This window comes from Leucoraja erinacea, chromosome 3 (genome assembly GCF_028641065.1).
Source record: "Leucoraja erinacea ecotype New England chromosome 3, Leri_hhj_1, whole genome shotgun sequence".
In the NCBI taxonomy this organism is placed as follows: domain Eukaryota; kingdom Metazoa; phylum Chordata; class Chondrichthyes; order Rajiformes; family Rajidae; genus Leucoraja; species Leucoraja erinaceus.
Window position 1 is genome coordinate 41,811,053 of NC_073379.1, and position 24,893 is coordinate 41,835,945.

At 43.3% G+C, this 24,893-nt stretch overlaps 2 long non-coding RNA genes across 2 annotated transcripts in view; one reads left to right on the forward strand and one right to left on the reverse strand.

The window, feature by feature from the left end:
- The first annotated feature begins 5,840 nt into the window (after nucleotides 1–5,840).
- LOC129695529 (uncharacterized) lies at nucleotides 5,841–24,084 on the forward strand. Its single transcript, XR_008723177.1, has 2 exons — nucleotides 5,841–5,950; nucleotides 22,872–24,084. It is a non-coding gene; the product is annotated as an uncharacterized LOC129695529 (long non-coding RNA).
- Nucleotides 13,419–24,893, reverse strand: part of LOC129695528 (uncharacterized) — a 59,350-nt gene continuing 47,875 nt past the window's right edge. Inside the window, exon 3 of the long non-coding RNA XR_008723176.1 lies at nucleotides 13,419–13,800. This is a non-coding gene — a long non-coding RNA (uncharacterized LOC129695528). The remainder of the gene's footprint in view (nucleotides 13,801–24,893) is intronic.

A 24,893-nucleotide genomic window follows, 5' to 3' on the forward strand; every position in this document is an offset into this window, starting at 1 on the left:
CAATAACATACTCTTCGTTATGAAGTCCTACCAATGCCTTCATTTTGGCAAATTTTGGGGGTGTCGGGATTAGGTAGAGGTTTCATGGGCCAAAACTGGTTGACTTGACTTGACTCTTGACTATCTTGCTTTATTTCACATTTTGCATCAACTTGTCATATTCGTAATTCCAGTTTGCAAAGCAGATCTTAATCTTGTAAACTGTATTGCACCCATCTGGATTTATATTTTCAATCTATTAGCATTACTGGTGTATGTGGATACCTCTTACGACCAGAAAAAAAGGTATTCATAAAGATGAAAGACTTGCGTTTCTGCCAACTTCTAGGTCCCACAGCATGTTCCAATCAGTGGTGAATTTGAAGTGTGGAAAGTGGGAACATTGTGCCTACAACCAAGAAGATGGCAATGACCTTGATAAATGTGAAATGAGATGAATATTGGAGCAAAACAGTCAAACAATTATCATATTCTTCTTCAAAATATTACCATAGTATTTACATTAATGTAGAGATGAAATCTCCAACAAATGCAGCACCCTCTCAACATTGCATGAGCGCACCTGCTTGAATTGTTGAACTCAGATCTCTGGAGCAGTACACACAACCTCCTCGCTCAGAAATTTAAAAAAAGCTACCCACTCAAGTCACTGAGAGTCATGAAGCTATAGAGTACAGAAACAGGACCTTAGGCCCAACTCATCTAAGCTGACCAAGGTGCTTAACCTTGATAGTCCCACTTAATTGCATCTTTCCTTTCCAAGTAGTTATCCAAATGCGTTCTAAATGTCATAATTGTACCCACCTCTACTAATCCAGCAGCATGTTCCATATATGCACCAACCTCTGTGGAGAAAAAGTTGCCCCTCGGATCCCTTTTAAATATTTCCCCTCTCGCCTTAAACTTATGGCCTCTAGTTTTTGACTCCCCTTCCTTGGGGAGAAGACTGCAGCTCTTTATTTTATCTATTTCCCTCAACTGTATCTATTTTGTAGATCGCTAAAACGTGATCCTTCGGCCTCCTATGTTCCATGTAAAAATAGACACAGTACCCAGCCTCTTCCTATAGCTCAAACCCTCTAGACCCAGTAACATATTCAAATATTTTGTGCACCCTTCATATCCCACTCCATTTAAACCACAAGGCTGACTGATATTGTTAGTCGACAGTGGCCTCATCATAGAAATGGAAGAAGGTCTCAGTGTGGCAGGACATTTTGACCAATATTACAAAGGAGGCATTTCAGATTATGCTAAAGTAAAATAAGGTTGAAGTCCTCATAAATTATATGGAAATGATAAGGAATTCTTAGCACTAGCTACATAGTATTGGTCTGGTAAATACTGTTTCCAATTGCATGCTATCTTGGCACTCTAAAAGCCACAGTATCTTGGCTCACCTAAATCACACTTGACTACTTTGGTTACTATACTCTTAAAAGTAAAAGTCATTGCTCCACCTTAATGCCGGTGAACTTCGCAGTTGGAGTTCTGCATCTTATTTAACTTTTATTACACAAGTAACAATTGTAGGGTAAAAATATGACTTTGATAAGTCACAAGTTACTTACGAGTTAGAGTAATTGCAAATTTGTGCACAAAGCAAATATTTTACTGACACAATGCATTTGCTGTAAGAGGAGATACTTGTTGATCATTTCAATGCCACCCAATCCCAGTAAGAGTTGGCACATAATAAGACAATCTCTCTCCATTCACCATTCACTAACTTTCCTGGTGTGACATTTCCAAAACTCCAAAAATTCACAAGACCTAACATTTTTTCAACTGTACCTAAATCTCTAATCTATATGTAAGAAGCTGAAGCCAAAAGAAGGAATTCAGCCCTCGTGCATGTTCTGCCATTCAATATGATCATGACTCATCTTCTATCTTGGTGTCACTTTCCTGCACTAATCTCTCAATATCTAAATTGTTTATACTTAATTGGACAGAGGATTCCGAAGATGTCCCACTCATTGGTTTAAAAAATGTCTTCTCACCTTTATCCTGAATTGGCAAATTTTGGGGGTGGCCAGGGAACAGAACTTGTTCTCGACACCCCAGTCAAGTGAAATGTCTTTCTCCAATTAATAATAACTATGACCCTTTTAAGTTTTCTTTTAACGTATAGGTATCAACATAGTCTTAATAATCCCAGCCAGTGGTTGACCTTTCTTTAATTAACATTGCCTAATTTATTAAGAAAAATAAATTCATTTTGCATTAATAGAAACAGGGGTGAACTTTCTTGTAAACTGAAACCATGCTTTTTGTTTATTTATCTGAATGATCATCTTGGTTGGTAAACATTGACAAAACTGGAAAAATAGAACAATATCATTTCAAGTTATGTAAGGCTAAGAATCTAAATTGTTCTCTTTTCAATGTGTACCAACAAACAGTGTAAAACATCTATATATATATTTAAAAACATCTGGTCTTTTTCAATTAGGTTCTTCCAGTTATTTGGTGCTATGCTTCCTCTATTGATATGTAGAGCAAATGTACTTGTTGTAAATATTTGTACAGATGACAACAATGTTGGTATTTGATCAGATAACAAGAAATATGCTACTGAAACATAGACTGACTCCATCAATACAGGAAGGAGGGATTTCAGCTACAAGGTTAGATTGGTGAAGAAGTGGTTTACTTTGGACCCTTGATTGAAAGTAGCTTTGAAAGAGGTACACATGATCACAGTGGATTTAGACAGGATAAATGGAGAGAACCAGTTCCCATTAATAATGAATCATTGATGAACAATAAGATAAAGATAATGGAGACACAAGGGAACTGCAGATGCTGGTTTACAAACAATGACACTGCCCCTACTCTTAAAATGTGGATTGCAAACATGTCTTGAGACGCTACATCTTGAAAACATGAGACTTGTCTTAGCAGGAAAACCAGACCAATTTTCGAAGACATGGATTCCATTCATTAATTTATCACAAGGATAGTATGGTGCAACACAACTTCGGAATTAAACCGATTTACGGGTTGGGTGATGGGTGGGGAGAGATAAGAAGCAGGTATATCATCACTTTTTGTTTTTCTTTCTGTTTTTAGTCTTTCTATTTTTTTTATTTTTCTACTTACGCACTCTTCGACTACACTTATTTGGTAGTCCAGGGGTTCTATTCTTACACATTCGCTTTCTCTTTTTCTTGCTTTTTCTCCCTTTTTTCTATTTCATTTACGCTAAAAATTAAAATTGAAGCTGTACAATAAATGTATTATGTCAAATACCACGGTTTATACTTTTGTACACTGCTTCTAATGAATAAATTTTTTAAAAAACCCATTAAAAACAATGGCACAAAGTGCTGGAGTAACCCAGAGGGTCAGGCAGCATCTCCGAAGAACGTGGATAGGTGACGTTTTGGGTCGAGACCCTTCTTCAGAGACAACTCATTGTGGAATACAGAAGGTCTAGGGGTGGCACGCACACCCCCATCCATATTAACGGGACGGAGGTGGAGCGTGTTTCCAGCTTCAGGTTTCTGGGGATCAACATCTCTGATGACCTCTCTTGGACCCACAATACCTCAACACTGATCAAGAAGGCTCACCAGCTACTCTTCTTCCTGAGGAGACTAAAGAAGATCCATCTGTCTCCTCAGATTCTGGTGAACTTCTACCGCTGCTCCATCAAGAGCATCCTTACCAACTGTATCACAGTATGGTATGGCAACTGCTCTGTCTCCGACCGGAAAGCACTGCAGAGGGTGGTGAAAACTGCCCAACGCATCACCATTTCCTCGCTCCCCTCCATTGAGTCTGTCCTGAACAACCGATGTCTGCGAAGGGCGCGCAGCATCGCCAAGGACTGCTCTCACCTCAACCACAGACTGTTTACCCTCCTACCATCCGGGAGGTGCTACAGGTCTCTCCGTTGCCGGACCAGCAGGTTCAGGAACAGCTTCTTCCCTGCGGCTGTTACCCTACTTAACTCTGCACCTTGGTGATTGCCAGTCATCCCCACCCCCTCTCGGACACACCTTCCCCCAATGACTGATCCCCCCCCCCCACCCCGAAAATTGCACTACTGCTACTGTACAATACATATATATATTTTACTGTTCCATTATTCTTTGTTCGCACTTCTGGGTGAGATGCTAACTGCATTTCGTTGTCTCTGTACTTGTACACTACACAATGACAATAAAGTTTGAATCTGGATCTGAATCTGAACTGCATCACCTATCCAGAGATGCTTCCTGACCCGCTGAGTTTCAGCACTTTATGTCACTTTATGTCATAAGCATAAAGATAATGATGGTTGCAAGGGTTTTTCTTTTACCAAGAGTGGCTATGAGGAATGGTAGAAACAGTAAATTCATGCTTTCAAAAGTGAAACAAATCATCACTTGAGGGGAAATAACTTGCACATAAAGGAAATGAAACGGGGTTGTTTGCTCTGCAAAAAGCAAACCCAAACTCAATGGGACAAATGACTGCCTTCTATGTATAACTATTCTAAGATTCACTGCATTGCTTATTATAATGAACCCAATTAAAAAATGGCAATACTTCCTTAATTGCTCAGTAAGATTTGATTACTGATCCCAATCCTGTTCCCAGTTAGCCTAAGTAGATGTCATACAGATGTTTCAACATGTTTATGTTCAATCCCATATCTTCCCATTGCTGCTCATTGAATCATATGAAAAATCATATGGTTACGTTGAATTCATTTTGAAGCTGAGGGTAGATCGTTTAAAGAACCTAGCAAGTATTGTTTACTTGGGTGGTTTCAACAAATCCTCTACTTTATAATGAAAATAAATTATCTGGTTAAGACAACATTATTGTAGACTAGACTTAATATGCAACTGCATATTAAGCCTACTGCAGGCTTCAGTGCATTTGGAGTGAATGGAATGATGATGCTTGATGTCAATTTCGTGGAATTATAATTTATCGTTCAATTAGGCCTCCAGTATTTGCCACATTTCCAATTGGACTATCATGAGAATGTGGAATGTACAAGATAAATGTAAGACATGCTGAATTCTCAGTACAGTGACGGCTAGAGGTTTATACAATTAGGAAGGGGCGGGGGTAGTATTTTTGATCATGAAGATTTCACATTGGCGTTGTTGGCTGGCATCTAATTTAAAGCAACAAGCTCAGACTTGGTGGATAAACATGTCTTTTGGCAAGAATGGGGTCAGAGCAGCACAGTTTCAGATGATCTGAGGTTTCGAGGTTGGAGATTGGATGGTCAGCCAGATAATGGGCTTATTTGACTATGTTGGTGACCAAGGCATGGATGTGGTTTTAGGACAATAATTAGCTCAACGTTACTAAAATGACCTACTTTCCAAAAACCTCCAGCAGCCGCCATCTCCTGGTACATTCACAGAAATGCACTTTGCTTACTAGGACTGCAACATTGAGTCTCTCGAAGTCCTTTTCTTACAAACAGTATGCGTTTTTGTCACCTTTTAAAGAACCATGGCAATCAATTGAAACCAGCCCTTCTATATTAAGATTTAGGAAATAAATTAACCACACACAAAACGTTTCCTCGAACATTAAAAAAAAAACCGTATTTAATAATCGTTGGCGTTTGCAAAGTGGCAAGCCACGTATATATTATAGGCTGTGAAATATCGCAAAAGGCGAATTGTTAAATATCTGTAGAAATATATGCGCTCAATGAAATTCAATCCTGGGCAAAGTCCGTGGATGGAAAGGGAAAACATAGTTAATTTTAAAGTAACATGCCACCGAAAGAAATGCAGTGTAATATCCCGCCCAATGACAGGGGGAAGAAAACTGCCATTAATCCCCCACCCCTCCTCTCTGAACCGCCTTTTTTTTTAGTCAAGCTCCTCTCGTTGGAAAGGATATTGTCTCAGCCCCACACAAACGGAGAAGCAATAAGCATGGATGCTCGCTCTTTCAGGCGAAGGGAAAGACTCCATAAATTATGCAGGTCATTCAAATTATTTGAAGGGATGTTGCTTTCATCTTTGGGGAGGTCTGTTTCTTTTTTTCCGCGGCGTTTCTTAACTAGTCATTGTAATCATTAACATGGAGCTGATGAAGGTCTCCCCCCCCCCCCAAAAAAAAAAATGCACGTGGTGTGTTTTTATGTCCTATATGGAAAATTAACGTTTTTCTACAATGAATGATATTGATTCACTCAGCTTGTATCAGTGGATAAAATCTGACATGTTTATACACTCATAATAATAAAAAAAAAACTATATTCCAGCTGTAAAACAAAGAAACCTTGTAATTTTGCAATTAGTTCAGGCGGTGCAAATCATTTTCAGCATTTGAAATATATTCAATTTCCGTCTGTAAACATTTATTTCATTAGACGAGTTGGTTACAAAAGAAACCGTAGAATGCAAGAGGAAATACACAGCAAGGCAGAGCACCGGATGCCTGTCAATCATAAACACATGACCATCACGCGCCATTTTACCGAAATTTTTATTAGCATGCAATATATCTATCGTATAGTATTTCAACTGATGCAAACGGAAATAGACTGCACGAAGAATACGTTAATCTATTTAGAAAATAAGGTATTTTAATATAAATTGTTACGAATACCAGTGCACCATGAATCAAATAAAATCGATTTTTGTATCCTTGCGATCATTGCATGTGAACCACAGCCTTCTGCAACAAGCCTATCTCCAGGTTTGGCCATTCTTAGGTATTCCGTTTCGCAAACCATTTCTTCTCCGTGTATTTTTTTTTTTGCTGCATGGTGTGTTTAAAAAAAAATCTCCCCTTTTGCTCGGTGCATACTTCGTGTAACAATGCTAATCTACGGCCTCGCAAGTAAACAATCAACAGATCTCATCTCGCTTCCCCTTCCCCACTGCCATGTTTTGCAGCCGCTCTGCAGTGCTGCGTTCTCCTTCTTTCACTATGCAAATACAATCGTCAGCAATCCTTCGAGTGAACTCCCTCTAGGCGATAGTACTGGCATGACAACATTTATCAAGGACAAAAGCCGAACCCTGGCCCTCTCCGGGAGGAAACTGTAACTGGCTGTTTTACCCAACAAACGTATTGCAATAAGATCTGTAACATTTATTTTTTTAATGCACATTAAGGGACGTGTCCTTGTATTTTAGTGAACTGGATTTACTGTTAATTGTGGCGCAGGGGGGTTTCACCAGTGATTCGGCAGGTCGTGCGTTTGACACCAAAAGATCATGTGATAAGAGCAGAATTAGGCCATTCCGCCCATCATGTCTACTCCGCCATTCAGTCATGGCTGATCTATCTCTCTCTCCTAACCCCATTCTCCTGCCTTCTCCCCCTCTGACACCCTTACTAATCAACACAAGAGACATGAGTATAACATTTTTCTATTGATACTCCGATGCAATACTGCGAAAGCACTGCAAACTTCATCCAATCTTGTCCGCTGCACCATTTCACCACTCTGTCCCCATATCGTCAAGAAACATCACCTATCCGTTCCCTCTACAGATGCTGTTTTCACACTGAATTACTCCAGCACTTTGTGTGTTGCCCAGGTCAAGTCAAGTTTATGTGCACCAGTAGAGTGAGGTACATGGTACATTGGAAATCTTGTTTGCAGTAGCATCACTGGCACATAGAAAACGCACAAACACATCCATTATTCATACATATATACAAGACTGTGAAAAGATAAAGATGGTATAAAAACAAGACATTAGTGCAAAATACAATTAGATAAAAACATATCAATGGCAGTGCAAGAGGTGATCCATAGTGTTCCGTTGCAATAGAATTAAGATTGAGCTGGTCGGTTCAAGAATTTGTCACACCCTGGTGGCGGACGAAGCCAAGGAGAGACAAATCGATGTGGAGCAACCAGGTGCTCCAGATGGTCATTGCAAATAGCATGCAAGTGCTCAGCAATGTAGTCTCTTATACTGCGCTTGGTTTCACCCATCAGAGCGAGACGTCTGTCAGGGGATGTTGCCGACTGGCCCGCTGCAGACTGCAGGAGTACGTGCTGAGGGATGCACTGAAGCTTGGTGCAGCTAACGCCAAGGCTCTGTGAGGGAGGGTGACAGTCTAGGGTCTTTCCGCTGCTGGACATTGGGGGCAAGGTGTGGTGGAGACACCCCTCAAAATGGGGGATGGGATTCCATGCCAGTGGGCCACATAAGTGGCAAGGGTGTGGTAAAATTGTGTAATTTTTTTGTAAACACCATGTAACGACGAATTGAACAGCCTCCGCAAATGTCGTCAGAATTTTCTGTGCAGTTCCAGTATTGTATATACTTATTTACTTGAATAAAGTCTATTTTGATTTTTTTTTAATGGAGGAGGCCACACAGATTAGTATAGGATTGGTGGAAATGGATGGTTGATAGTCAATCTAAGAAGGCATATTTCTATGGTGTAACTCTCTATAATGCCATCAGAGGAAATGCCCTTTTGCATTTATTGTGTCAATCCCCCTCAGAATCTTACATGGTTTAATAATATCACCTCTCAATCTTACAAATCCCCATAAGTATAAGAAATCAAGAAAACTGCAATTGTTGGATTACCAGGTTTATTACAAAGAACTGACTAAAGATGCAGAGACCTAAATCATGGCAGCTATGGAATTTATATGATTAATAATATTGAAATTTGAAATAAAAAACACCAACCAGTCTTATGGGCCTGCCCCACTTGGGCGATTTTTCAGGCGACTACTGACGACTGAAAAACCGGCGACTGGAACGCTGACTCTCAGAGTGGAACACACACACACACATCGCTTCTTTTACTAGCCAGTTATGCAGGCAGAGGACAGGGCAAGTGGGGGGAGCGCTGTCTAAGTGAAATTCACACGGTGCAAAGTCAATGTGATACAGACACACACCACGATGAACAGGAAGGTTGGCGCTGTAATTAAGACGGTGAAAGCACAATGTACGGGAAGGGTCACATAAGTCCTTTAAAGGTGGGGGGGGGGAAGAAGGGTGGAGAAGGAGTGAGACAACTTTTAAGCCAGAGATACATGGCTGTGAAGCTCGGTGGAGATTAACATTACCGGTCGGTTATCCTTGGTTCTGAAAACTACTGCTTACGTTTTTTTCCCTCAATGAGCCAATGAAATTCACCGGTCAGCTCTGGCTACAACCTACGACAACCTTCGACCTCCTGGCAACCCACTACCACTGCACCTACGGCACGAGAATTCTCGCTACTCTCCATGGCGGCTTCATTCTGGTCGCCACTAATTTTTCAACATGTTGAAAAATACGTGGCGATTTGAAAAACTACAGGCGACCATAATGAGTGACTAGTTCCCAGAATGCGAGAACTCCTCACAACCATGAAGGTGACTACCCGGCAACCACCCGCGAACATGTGGCAACCACATAGTCTCCTGCAGTCACCTAAAAAGTCGCCTAAATGGGACAGGCCCATTAGTAATAAATTAAATCAATGATGACCATAAAAAGCTTACAGATTAACATAAAAACCCATTGAATTATCTAATATTCTTCAGGATGCGGAATCTGCCTGACCTTTACGTGACTCTAGATCCATCCTATATGATTGACTCTTATATGCTTAGTTATGCCAACTGTTATATTTAAACTAATTTAAAAAAGTGGTCTGTTTACCTGTCATTGACAGGCACAAAATTCATACAAAGTTGCTCCCAGCCCAATTATTCTGACAAAGTGCTCCTCACAAACATCTGGGGATAGATTTCTAAGTTATGAGAGCTGTCCTGAAAGTGAGCCAAGCAAATGATCAACATAATTCTGCTCGCAGCAATACCTTGCCAGCAATTTACCAGACTCTTTCATTAAATCATAGCGTACATCTTGTCCCTCAACCAAGACATAACCATCAAAGGTGGTGACACAGTGATGGTGGTGGCAGGGCGTAGCCTTTGGGGTCCTCAACATTGACTTCAAACTTCAGGAAATCTCATGGCATCAGGTTAAACATGGGCAAGCAGCCTCCCTCCTGATTACCACCGAATGTCCTTCCCCAGCTAATGAATCAGTACTGAATGACAGTATGAAAAAACACTGTAAGTAGGAAAGGCACAAACTATACTTTGGGTGGGAGAACTTCATTGGCCATCTCATAGAGTGGCATTTGCAGTGGTCCATGAGAGCATTTGTAGAAGTGACTACACGACTATCCTGTCTTCACAACAAACATACCCTCCATTGTGCTTTGCAGAACAATGATTATTAAATGAGATAAACACAGAGAAGGCCTGGCTACTCAAAAGCCATCCTCCATGAAGCACTGTAGACCAACATCAACAGCAGAAAAGATACATACCATTTCCCTCACTCTGCCATTATGATGAAGCTGGTAAATCAACTCTGTTTCATGAGGAGTTCAGAGGGGTAAGCTGGGACACGCACCAGACATATCTAAAAATGAGGAGATCCCATCCGAGTGAAGCTGCAATACAGGACAACATGAATGATAAAGCATCAACTAATACACAACCAATGGATAAAATCAAAGCCCTGCAGTCTGGCCACATCTTTAAGCAGGACGTAACTGAGGAATGTTCAATATTGGTCAAGTCATTTGGATAAGTACACCTCTCCTAATACTTCGACATGCTCATCATTTGGGTGTTGAAGGAAAAGCTGAAGATTCCCAGCTTTCTCTTGAGATCCCCAACTCCACAGCAGCAAGTTATCAGCTAATTTCATTTGTTTCTTGCAAAGTCAAGAATTAGGCTAGATTGTGCACTGGACACGGTAAAGGACACATCATCCCAGCTGTATTGCTAAAGATCTGTGCTCCAGAACTGGCTGAGGCTGTTCCAGAACAGTTCCTACACTGGCATCAACCCAGCAATGCGGACATTTGCCCAGGTATGTCATTTCCAAAAAAAAGCAGGCGATGTCCCATCTAGCGATGTCACACACACACTAAACCTCCCCCCCCCACACACACACACACTAACCACCCCCCTCCCACACACACACTATCTACCCCCTTGATATAATAATATTATTAATTTGCTCCTTTTACCCCATACCCGCCCCACTCACACATAGCCCCCAACTCGCAGGCGGGCTAGAGTGGGGGGGGGTAGAGAGCAGGCAGAGGGCAGAGGCAGAGGATAGGGGCAACGGTAGAGGCAGCGGGTAGAGCAGCGGGTAGAGGCAGAGGGTGCGGGACAGAGAGGGAGGGGGCAGAGAGGGAGCGGGGGGCGCAGAGAAGGAGGGGGTAGAGTTTGTGGGGGGTGGGGGGGGGGGCGCGCGGTGTCACAGGGGAGGACTGGTTCCTGAACGCAATACTCCCTCACTCGGGCTCTGGGCTCAGGGCTCGGCCTGCGGCAGCAAACTCCCCACCATGTGCTGACCCGGGGCGAGTACAGGGCCCAACTTGCTCGTTCTTTCTGCATCTTTTGAATAACCGGGGAGGCGGGGAGTGGTCAGGGGGGGGTGACATCACTAATAGCGCGTGGAAGACGGCAGGCACGCAGACCCATTGTGACGTCATCAGCGAAAGACAGTTTTTATTTTCAAAGTATTTCAAATGTTCATTGTTGAACATTTTCAGTAATAACTCGAGAAATAAAGCATGACATTTTCAGATAAGGCGATTTCGGACTTCACGGGAAAAATCTCTACCGGAATATGTAAACATTTTACCGTTAGAGTGTCGTTTTTTTCGAGAAGATGTAATTATACACAAAACAAATAAACACACGCACGAACAAACGCACACACACACAAACACACACACAGAGGGTGGGGAGGGAATGAGGTGATGGGAAGGGGGGAGGAGTGAAAGGGAGGGGGGAAGGGGCAGAGCAGGGGGGGGGGGGAGTGGGGGGGTGAGAGAAGGAGGGGGAAGAGACGGGGGGGGGGGGAGAGAGAGGGAGGGAGAGAGAGAGAGAGGGGGGGAGAGAGAGATGGGGAGAGAGAGAGGGGAGAGACAAAGAGAGGGAAATGCAACCGTGCGTCACGCGTTCAGAATGTTCTGGAAATGAAGCGCCTGCGTCTCATGCACGAAAGCTGTCGGCAGCTCTATGGAATTCAGGGGCGGACCCCCCGCCACACACGCACACGCACACGCACACGTACACGCGCCACACACACACACACAGCGGGTCCGATCTAAGCTGTCAATAAAGACAGGACATTTTATTTTAAACTCCTTGAAATTAAAAGTTAATGTTAATAATTAGTAATGTTAAGTGAGAAATAATGAAATTCAATTCAATGAAAAACAATGGGATCAACAACCTGGCAGGCCGGGCAGGGCCCAGGAGGCAGGTGGGCCAGGTGCAAAGGCATTGTGAGGTCAGCAGCTGGGCAACATTAATTTTTTTTTTAAATGTCAGTTTGGTGATAAATTGTTGTAAATATCTCGGGACATAATGGACCAAATTTATAGAGGATTGGATTTTTGAAATCATAAGAAAAATTTCTACCAGAAGATGTAAAAATTTCACTGTTATTCTAACGTCAGCAGCTGGGCAGCGGTCAGATTTTTAAAAAAAAGGTCAGATTGGTCAACAATTTTAATTAAAAAATCAGGAAAATAATGTACCAAAGGTACTGAGGAGTGGATTTCTAAACTCGCAAGGAAAATCTCTATTGAAATATGTAAAGATTTCCCCGTTTCGGCATCTGGTTTTCGAGGAGATACGTTTTACATGCTAAATGACACACACACACAAACACCCGCAGTAAAAGTAGGCCGCGGGCTGGCAGTCGGAGTGGAAGCTTCTTCCTCTCCCGGGTCCCCAACGTGAGATCCTGGGCTGTAGACGCCACGCCAGCTGAAATTCTGCAGACCGCGGCTTCAGGCTGCCCCGGTCCAGCGAAACGGAGCGCTCCCCTCTGGCAAGCCCCTGCGAGGGCTCGCCTGCTCCACGCCGAGAGTCCACGCTGCGCCCGCCACTGAAGCCCTGGGCGCGTCTCCAGGAAAAGCCGTGTTGTCAGGCCATGGGGGAGGCGACCTGGAAAAAGTCGCCTCTCCGTGGAGGAGGCGACTGAAGCGGTTTCCCCCTTACCCCCCCCACACCGCCCCCCACACAAAACACACAAAGAAACATTAAAAACATACATTTAAACACACTAAAAAAATTAAAAAAGGTAAAAAATACTGACACGTTGTTGGCAGGGCGACGGCTTGCAGCGCCCCCACCGACCATATGGCTTATGTACAGGCAGATAAGAGTTGGTATTGGCATCATGTTTGGCATAGACATTGTTGGCCAAAGGGGCTATGTGTACGAAGGAACTGCAGATGCTGGTTTAAACCGAAGATGGACACAAAATGCTGGGGTAACTCAGCAGGACAGGCAATATCTCTGGAGAGAAGGACTGGGTGATGTTTTGGGTCAGTCTAAAGAAGGGCCTCGACCAAAGATACTAGAAGAGCAAGATAGACCACTCCTACAATATCCAATGGACTGACGCGTCGTACGCATCGGAACGCAACGGAACGTCACTTCTGCCATTTTAGGAATTCGCCTGCGAGCCCCGGGTCTAGCTGCGGTTCCGCTCTCCGGTCCCAGCGGTCGCTCACAGCCACCCGAGCTACTGAGTGAGTTTTTAAATGTGAATATCTCATAACTAAACATTTGTGGGTTAGCAGTATATTGCATCAATCCACTCAATTTTAAATAATTCTACATCAAAATTCATAAAAAAAGGATAACACTTTTTATTTCTGTCATTTATGGTAAGATTTACATAATTTATTGTTTTATGTGTGAGATATACAGGGTGTTCAGAACAAAGACGGCAGTTCTTTGACAAGTACTCCGTAGTTCGGTGTCGGAGATCTTGTCAACAAGTATTCTGGACCCACTGTCGACATCTGAAATGACAGTAAAATATCATATAGAATTAACTTATAATAACAAATCTGATTGGATGGATGATATGCCACTTAAATGCAATTGTTTTCAGGGATAGGGAGAGACATGTATATTGAAGATGCATTTTTCCTCTAATAGGTCAATTTATCTTAAATGTAGAAGAGCTTACAATACCATGCATGCCTTACAACAAGAACAAAACCAAAAATGTACTGCAGTGTAAAAATTGATACCTTTATTATTGTTTAAGAAGGAACTGCAGATGCTGGAAAATCGAAGGTAGACAAAAATGATGGAGAAATTCTCCAGCATTTTTGTCTACCTTTATTATTGTGGTAAGTCTAGAACTATAAAAGAAGACTTTCTAATAACTTGCTCATGACCCAAAACATGTCTTATATAATATAATACATTGTTGGGATCATAAGAATAGAATTGTATCTGTTACAGTCATCATACATTGGGAAGGAAATTAAGGCTTTAATGTGTGCTCCTTGTGGCATGTCGTTGTTCCCTTTAACTCTATTTATCATGTATTTTAAACACCATTGATCCGTGTACATTGCGTATATTTAATACCATTTATTATGTGTTTTTAACACCATTGATCCATGTACATTGTGTATATTTAACACCATTTATCCTGTATTTTAAACACTATTTCAAACCGGCTTAAATACAAGCCGATTCGGGATCTCCGCGGCTTGGTGGTCCCGAATCAGCCGCCTCCTACCAGAACCGGGGCTTCATGATGTTATAGGCCGCGGGCCGGCGGTCGGAGCTCTTCTCTGGCGAGGATTCCCAGACCCCGCGAGGGAAAGTGCAGCCCCCGCGACTAGAAGCTCCACACACCGCGGTGGCTTCAGGGTGTTATAGTCCGCGGGCCAGCGATCAGAGCAATTCTTCTGGCGACCCTTGGCTCCGCGATCTGAGCTATAGGAAGAGATCGGGCAGGCCACACGACAGAAAGATAATTTTTTTCTTACCTTTCGTCTTTAGTGGGGAACCTGAAGAAAGACTGCTATAAAGTGCTTGAATTGCTTACATTGGCGATTCGAGCACTATAGCAGAATAACTCGCTTCGCTGGTAGATGTGGACGCCATAACAGAAGCCCATTAAAAATAACCTCTCATATATTTGATTCCCAAAATGACGCAAAAAAAATTACCCATGAGCCCATGACCGTACTACGACTTTTTCGTCAAGTGGTCGATCTTGCTCCTCTAGTATCTTTGGTCTCGACTTCTCTCCAGAGATGCTGCATGGCCCGCTGAGTCACTGCAGTATTTTGTATCTATCTTACTGTTCTGTGTTCTATACGGCCGGCCAAAAATTAATTAATAAAAAAATATTACTGTTGATTCTAATCATCACAAGACTACAATACTGATTGTAGGCCCAAAAGGCACTGGCTTTGTCTCCAGGAAAAATTCGATTAAAGGTATGGAATGAATGAAGCCACACAGTGGTATCTGGATTTATATGCCCCAAACTCTGAAGTCTAACTTGTCCCCATAATTGACTGACAAGAGCACCACCCACTGAACCAGGGTTGACATAAGTTTGCCCAGAGCACATTTAGATAAATTTGTGATTGTGGTTTCCCGCCTCTAATGTGATGTCTTAGCTTTCCATTACGTTTTTGGTTATCTATCAGAATACTGCAATTCTTCCTCATAAGGTTACACATAATTAAAAAATGCTGTATAATTAGATGTAATGTTGCTGTTGCTTAGCCACAAATCAGAAAACCATAAAACAAGCATCCTCATCAACACTGTATTTAGTGTTAGAGAATATTGGCAAATTTAGGTTTGTAAACATGGCATTAACAATGGTGTCATTGTGTTACCAAACTGTAGATATCAAGATAATGTTACAAAACATAGCTACTTTATAAATATGAGAAAATGTTTTAAAGAGAACATTGTGTGCCAGATAGGAATATGTTTCCAACCGATCTTTTCTCTTCGTGAAATCAGTGGTTTCTTGATGTAACAGGAATAGCCCTTTACATATCAACGTTCCTTTGAGTATCAATAGAATCTTAACAATAACTCGATTTTAAACAGCATCTTTAACAGCACCAGTAAACTGTCCACGGGGCTTTGCAAAATAAAATATTTTATTGTCCAGCAAAAAAAGTCAATTTTGTCAGAAAACAGAGGCCCAGAAATTCTATTGGTGTAACATAATGTTGTGTGCACTACATTAAATAATTTCTTCAGCAAACTAATTACAAAGCAAGCGCTCCATGATATTCACAACTTATTTTTTCTGTGGGGTTTTGGCACATCAATATATGGGTTAGCTTATGGACACTGATGTATCAAGTATGCAGATGATACAACGGTGATTGGCCTCATCAGCAACAACGATGAGTCGGCCTATAGGGAGGAGGTCCAGCTCCTAGCAGCATGGTGTGCTGACAACAACCTGGCCCTTAACTCCAAGAAGACCAAGGAGCTCATTGTACACTTTAGGACGTCTAGGGGCGGCAAGCACACCCCCATCCACATTAACGGGACGCAGGTGGAACGTGTTTCCAGCTTCAGGTTCCTGGGGGTCAACATCTCCGATGACCTCTCTTGAACCCACAATACCTCAACTCTGGTCAAGAAGGCTCACCAGTGTCTCCTCTTCCTGAGGAGACTGAAGAAGGTCCATCTGTCTCCTCAGATTCTGGTGAACTTCTACCGCTGCACCATCGAGAGCATCCTTACCAACTGTATCACAGTATGGTATGGCAACTGTTCTGTCTCCGACCGGAAAGCACTGCAGAGGGTGGTGAAAATTGCCCATCACCGGTTCCTTGCTCCCCTCCATTGAGTCTGTCCAAAGCAAGCGCTTGTCTGCGAAGGGCGCTCAGCATTGCCAAGGACTGCTCTCACCCCAACCATGGACTGTTTACCCTCCTACCATCCGGGAGGTGCTACAGGTCTCTCCGTTGCCGGACCAGCAGGTCCAGGAACAGCTTCTTCCCTGCGGCTGTCACGCTACTCAACACTGTACCTCGGTGACTGCCAATCACCCTCCCCTGGACATTCCTCCCACAGGAAAAACGCTATGACTGTATGCATATAAATAGATTTATTTATTGAAATCATATTCTATGTTGCTCTTCCAGGGAGATGCTAACTGCATTTTGTTGTCTCTGTACTGTACAAGGACAATTAAAGTTGAATCTGAATCTGAATCTGAATCTGATGTGGCATGCATAAATACACATAGCATCCATGATTTTCATTGATACTTGAATGGTGCAGGTTATTCCCATAAAAGCAAGACCTCACAGCACATGTAATGTCTGCCTTGGTGCACGCTACATGGGCTTCGCATGAGTGTAGCACTAGAATCTGGCTTAGGGTGCATCCACTAAGCAGGGCCGGATGCCTTACCTGGATCGCCGTTTGAAGCTCTGGAGTGTTGGGCCTGCTGCTTCAACATCATGGAGCTGTGGTTTGCGGAGATCCCAGCCTCTGGCTGATTTCAACATCCCTTTGCCGCGGGCCGCCAGCGTGAATCTCCGCCCTGCTCAGCCTGTGGACTTCGGGAGCCGCGGTCTCCGGTGGGAAGTGGCTGATTCGGAAGTTCAAGCCGCTGAGAATGTTCTCCCGTTCCGACGTCAGATGGTGACCCCAAATTTCATTGCACCAATTGGTGCATGTGATAATAAGTGTCTCTTGAATTGAATCTTGAATATTAATAAATAAAGAAACTACAAATACACTAAGAGCAAAAATGTTTTTTTCTCGCCTTCTTCGTAGCAAAATCATCCAGAAGTTCACCAAGATCTGTTTGTCTAAGTTTGTCACTCTCAATGCACAGAATGCTCAGTGCAGACAGCCTCCCTTGAGACATTGTGGACCTTAATTCATTTTAAATTATTTTGAGTCTTGAAAAAGACCTCTCTCCCGAGCAGTTGGTGACTATTAAGCTAATAAACAGCCGCAAGATTGCTTCCACATTAGGGAAGGCCATCTGAATTGTTTCCTTGTATATTATTTGATAAAGGTCTGTATGAGACTGAGAGTGCTCTTCTCTAGGCCTATGGCTTTGACTCACGTACGAGTGAAAGTGAAAAATGTCATCAGTAAGTTTCAGGTCAACATCTTCTGTATATTCTTCCATCAACAGGTCAACACCTTGCTGAATTTCTTGCTTAGATGTGGTCAGATTAGCAAGAAAGGAAAACTGTTGTGCAACGTCATTGTACACAGTACCTCTTCTTTTAAATTGGTTTCAAGTGCAAAATAATTTTATCCTAAACTTATCTCTTGAAGAGAGTTTATCTAAAGCATCAGGACCAGGTGCACTTCCATCATTTCCTTGCCATTTCCTTACTCTTTGTCTCCCTGTGACAGTTCTGTAGTTAACATCTGGCAAGGTGGCCTTTGCTTGTTGCTCAAGCTCATCAAAATCTTCTCTAATTTTGCTTACAAAATCCTGAAGTGAACTGTACAAACGTGCACAAGTACTCAATAACAGTTTGGATTTCTGAATGGCTTTGTTGACCTTGTGGAAACGACCTGGCAGATGGGTGCAGCATAATGCAGCATAAACACAAATTCCAGTTCTTCCATTTTCTGCAAAAGGTTGTTAGTTTGAAGCCTGGTATCAGCCTTCACATTAACATCAGAGTACAAATGACGGAGGGTATCAGTGATAGCGCTGTAACTTTCCAAAATAGCTTCTGTGGCTTTTGCATGTACCTCCCACCTAGTGTCTGACAAATATTTAGGCACTTTTGACTGAGGTTGCAAAAATGATTTTGGAACTGCCCGTCTCTTTGTGGAGGATGAAAAGAAGGTATAAATTTCATTGACAATTCCAAAACAGTTCACTGCATCAAGGCAGCAATCCACAGCCGAACGGCCCACCAAATTTAATGAGTGAGCAGCGCATGGAATAGCTCTTGCAAATTTGTTTTTTTCGAGGATTTTTTGCTGCATACCCTTGTACCTACCAGCCATGTTGGCAGCATTGTCATAAGACTGCCCTCGGAAGAAGAGCTCCAAATCACGGTGGGCGCGGAACTCATTGAGGTTGGGATTGAGGGGGTCAAAGGTGAGGCCTCTGCTGTGGACACACCGTTCGGTATCTGAGAGGGGAAGGTCAGGGGAATGGTGAACACATGGCAGAGATGGGGGTTGGGGCCGGAGGAAGGCAGGTGAGTGGACTGAGGCCGAGGCGATGTCTGGTGGGGGGCTGGTGGGTGGTCAGGGGGTAGGGGGGTATGAGGACTGTAGTGTGGGTGGGGAAAAGCTGGGGTCACATGGTTTGAGGGGAATGGGGAAGATCCAGTGGAACAGCCACTGAGGTTACCATGATTGAGGGGACTAGCACTAAGACCCAGCACAGTCAAACTCAGGGGAGTTGGAGTCTGCAGCGTGGAAACTTCAGGCCCGGTGCTGAGTCCAGGCTGCAGGTAAGGCGACGGCTGTGGGCTGCTGGAGGGCGGTGGAGTGGCGAAGGTCAGCGGGCAAAGCGTGGGAGGTCCCGGTGGGCAGGAAACCAGCCCCATCAGAGACTGTGATCAGGGTTAACTATAGAAAGGACCATTCCGCCTATCGTAGCGGGTGGCTGCTCATTCCCACCCACCCTTTACCTCTTAGCCTTATCTCTTCTCACCTGAAGCAGGCAGGTCGGGCACGGTCGGAGCTGGTTCTGACATTGTTAAACTTGCAGCCGCGCAGCGACTCCAACACTCCTGACTGTTGAAAGGACAAGACTCAGAAAATATGAATATGTCAAAAAATTGATACACCTTGTTGGAGGGGGCCGAGGCCCTACATCTCGAGGCCCTAAGCTTAAGCTTGTCTAGCTTGTACGTAAATCCGACCCTGGCACTAAGTATAAAACCTATCCACTTCTACTATAATCCCTCATGCTCTCAATACTGTCTGCTTTAACCTCCACCAACACACACACACACACACACACTGCCACATGGCGATCATCCAAACCCACAGAGGCTGAAAATATCCTTCCCCATCAATGTCCTGATTAATTTGTGGCATCCCATTTTCTGATCCCAACCCTTTCCCACCCACAGTAATCGTTCTCTGTGTGTATCAGACTTGCAGTCTATAAATTTTACTTAACTTAGTTCACAATTGACTGTTTAATTGCCCAGGGCTTTGTGTATATGTGTGAGATATCAAGAGATATTTTGTACCATGTTAAATGGGCTGCTCCAGGAATGGAAAGATTTCTTGACCAGACTATTGAAAGAGCAGAGAAAACACAACTTCTGACAAAACCTTCAGACACCTCTCACGATATACGCAGGATAATTTAAACAGAAAATCTCATGGAGTTATTTACAAATTATAGGTATAAAAATAATCTCAGTCACGAGTAACCATCAGGATTAAATGACAAGATAATTGAACCTATCGTCTCATATGTGCCTGGGAATGGTGCCACTATTTGCAATCAATTTTAAATTGAGCAAGATTCTAGGATTGCAACTCTTGGCATTGTCATCACATGACCTCTTGTCTTTATATAACACAGTCATGATAATCCTGGCAATTATTCAATAACCATGCCACAGCTCAAGATGCTTCTCATCCTGACAGAAGCAAGATGCTTCTCAGCCCGACAAATCATTCATGACTGGATGATTTCTGTGTCAGTCAGACAGATCAGATCGTTCTCCTTGTGTGATATTTTTGTCACTAGCATTCAAAAGTATTTTTCTTTGAGAACTTTATGTTTTTGATCGAAGGTAGACACAAAATGCTGGAGTAACTCAGCGGACAAGCAACATCTCTGGCGAGAAGGAATGGGTGACAGAGTGCAGAGGGAGTGCAGAGACGGTCCACCAGACTGATTCCTGGGATGTCAGGACTGTCTTATGAAGAAAGACTGGATAGACTTGGTTTATACTCTCTAGAATTTAGAAGATTGAGAGGGGATCTTATAGAAACTTACAAAATTCTTAAGGGGTTGGACAGGCTAGGTGCAGGAAGATTGTTCCCGATGTTAGGGAAGTCCAGGACAAGGGGTCACAGCTTAAGGATAAAGGGGAAATCCTTTAAAACCGAGATGAGAGGAACTTTTTTCACGCAGAGAGTGGTGAATCTCTGGAACTCTCTGCCACAGAGGGTAGTTGAGGCCAGTTCATTGGCTATATTTAAGAGGGAGTTAGATGTGGCCCTTGTGGCTAAGGGGATCAGGGGGTATGGAGAGAAGGCAGGTACGGGATACTGAGTTGGATGATCAGCCATGATCATATTGAATGGCGGTGCAGGCTCGAAGGGCCGAATGGCCTACTCCTGCACCTAATTTCTATGTTTCTATGTTTCTATGTGACGTTTCGGGTTGAGACCCTTCTTCACCATTCTTTCTCTTTAGAGATGCTGCCTGTCCCGCTGAGTTACTCCAGCATTTTGTGTCTACCTTTGATTTAAACCAGCATCTGCAGTTCCTTCCTACATTTAAAGTTTTTGATGCTCTAATCTCCCTCTCAATAATATTCTGGCGATTAGACTTTAGAGATTTGGCAATCCTGCCAGCCTCAATAGCTTCTTGCAATGGAGTTCTCTTTGTCTGAAGAACTATTTCTAAAGATATTCCCATTTTAGTTTCATTGTAATCATTTATCTTAATTCATTGGTGTTGAGTTTGCCAGGGCACTTTTTACAACACAATTGTGTACAATTTATGCATTGGTCAATGCATGCTGGCCCCATAGCAGAAGCGTCCACGTCGCGGGGCTGGAATTATCTTGAGCTAATTCTGCTACCACCATCATCTATTGCGACAAGTGATGGCTTCCACTGATTGTCACCGGAAGTTTGCGTCCTTTTCAGGACGGACGATGACAGCGAAGTCAACATTTGTAACAAGATCGACACGAAAAGAAGAATGCATGCTGCAAGTATTGTTTTAGCACACTCCACACCATCAGATTAACTCTCTTATGTTATTGACATGATAAAGTGAGATGAAAAGCACTTGAACCCTGGCCTTTGTGGTGATTGAAGTGGCATAAATCATGCAGAAGAAAGTTGTCTTCTCTTGTACCTGATTACTGGGATTTCACGCAAGAGCACAAGAAAATAGTAGTTGGAATAGGCCACAGACCCCTTGAGCCTGCCTCACCATTTAGTATGATCATGACTGATCTACCTCCTCCTCTTTGCCAGTTTCCCATAGCTTGAACTCCCTTTTCTTAAAAAAAAATGTTTCTTCTTTAAATATTCCCAATGATATAGTCCCCATAGCCTTCCAAGGTAACCAATTCTAGAAATACAGTGCCATCTGTGAGGAGTTCCTATTCACCTCCTTTTTGAATGAATGCCCTCTTATCTTGTAACTATGTCCCCCCCTTTGAGAATTCCCAGTGGAAACATTACATCATTGACTGCTTTAGGATGTTGGATGTTTCAATACGGTCACCGGTCATATTTGTAAACTCCAAAGAGTGTAGATCCAATCATTTTTAGCCATTTGTGATACGACAATCCCGTCAACCCACGCCGAAAGAATCAGTCTGAAGCAGAGTTCTGATCCAAAACGTCATCTGTCACCTGACCCGCTGAGTTCATCCAACATTTTGTTCATTGCTCAAGATTCCAACACCTGCAGTTTCTTGTGTCTCCCTGAGAATTTGTTCGGGACTGCCGCCAATGGTAGTTTATCTTTTCGTAAACAAGGGGACCAAAACTGTGCACAATCTCCCAGGTGTGATGGGAAAGTGATGGGAGTGGAGAGCATCAACGTCTTCAGGTTCCTGGGCACATATCTCACAAGTCTGAGCCCAGCATATTGACACGGTCAATGGTTCAATGGTACTTTATTGTCACATGTACCGAGGTACAATGACATCCCTTTTTTGCATACAGTTCAATAAAAGTATTACTATACATAAGCACAATCTTGGTTAAGTACAAGTGTTTAGAAATAGTATGTTTTGCACCATTCTTCATGATTCAAGTTTGAAATTTGTTCTTAACTTGGCCATAAAGCCCATTGTCCTGGTGGCGTTACAAAACCGACCTGGCCAAGCAAAGTTGTTGATGTCCTTCACCTCTGCCCCATCAATCTGTGTTGCTGCAGGCCGCATCCGATCCACGCGCTTGGCCTCTTGGATTGGTGCCTAATCCAATCGAGCCACAGGCAGCTGCAGGGGCTCTAGCGGCCCATTCCATCAACGCTTTGATCATGACGCAACCGGGGAGACATCGGCCCTCGCCTTATCCTCCCACCGATCAGTCTTCCTACCCTGGGGTGCTTCCCGCAGCCAACCACGTAACACCTAGAGTGTTTTTGAGGGCACGAGAAGCAAGACACCAATCTGTTTACCGGCACCCTTGTTTCTCCGTGTCCACCACTGCCGCCATCTTGGATCACAAAGAAAGCTCAGCAATGCCTCCACCTTCTCAGAAGATTGAGGAGATTCGCCATGTTGCTGAAAACACTATCGAACTTCTGCAGGTGTATGGCAGAGAGAATAATAATTGGTTACATCACAGCTGGTTCAGCCACTTGAACACACGGAAACAAAGGTAGCTGCTGAAAGTATCACCTAGTCCTAGTCCATCACAGGTATTGACCTCCCCACCATCAAAAGAATCTGCAGGAAACGCCGCCTCAAAAAGATAGCAAATATCATTGAAGACCCACACCATCCCGGCCATGCTCTCATCTCGCTGGTACCGTCAAGAAGGAAAATTCAGGAGCCCCAGAATCATAATCGCCAGATTTAAGATCAACTTCCTCCCATCAACCATCAGGATCTTGAAATACACTGCGCAACCCTAACCACAGCAATACCTCAGCAATGATGCACAGTGGACTTTGTTTTGCTTGCACTTTGTATTTTGGTTTACATTATTATGGTCTGGCTATCAAATATAACTAATCATTTATTGAATTATTGATGATCATATTGATATTTGCATTAGTGAGACTGTAAAGCAGCAGCAACTAAGGATTTCAGTGTTTTGTTTTGAGTACATAAGGCAATTAACACTCTTGACTATTTACTCGATCAATAAACCACATAATTGTAATAATATTTCTCTATTCCTAAAATTTAACCCTTTTCAATAAAGGCAAATGTGCTATTTGCCTTCCAAAGGGCTTATAACTGTAGATTGGCTATTTCATACTAGCCAATTAAAGTGCTTGTTAGTAGTAGCTCCGCCTAGTTTGTGCTTTATAGTATCAAGTGCTCGCTTACGCTAGCCAGTAGCAGTAGCAGCTCGGAGCTGTAACGTATGCAGATCCTATGCTGTAAGTGATTTAATAAACATGTGTTGTATCTTAATGTGTGTTCGTGTCACATCATTACATGGTGTCAGAAGTGGGGTTCGAACCCACGCCTCCAGTTGGAGTCAACAAGAACCAGATAATGTTTTCCGTGCCACTCGAAGATGTCGGTGGCTAACGAGGACCACGGGAGAGGAGGAACTGGTTGCAGCAGTAAAGGCTGCTTCTGCTGATGTGGCGTCAGGCTTTTGCAGACAGCGCATGTTTCGTTTTTTTCGCGTATGTATTTGGCCATAACGGGCCAGTAAAACATGCTTTGCACCCTTGGGAGGGTTGCTTCCACGCCGGGGTGACCCCTGTGGATGTCGTTATAGTATTTGTTCCGGAGGGCGGCTGGGACCACTGCCTCCGTGCTGTAGTACTAGCTCATCACGAACCAGGAAGTAGGGGCGTATTTCGAGCAGGGTGTTGTGTTGTTTATTGAGCCAGCCACGCCGGATGACCGCAGACAGCAATTGTAAAGTCTCATCAGCAGCCATGTGTTCAGCTAGGCTGCTTAAACAATTGGTTGGCACAAACGAGACCTTCATAACTGAGAACTGGTCCTGTTCGGATAGTTGTTGTTCGTTGGTTTTGCGCGGGGCTCTGGATAGCGTGTCTGCTATGTACATGTCTTCTTGTAGATGGTTGAAATCAAATCGTTACAACTGCATCATCATCCGCTGTAGGCGTGTTGGAGCAGCGTGGATCGGTTTGTTCAAAATGGTGACCAGCGGCTGATGGGTAGTCTCAATGATCACAGTCTTACCAAAGATGAAGTCCTTGAATTTGGTGCAGACGAAAACTACCGCGAGCAGATCCTTTTCG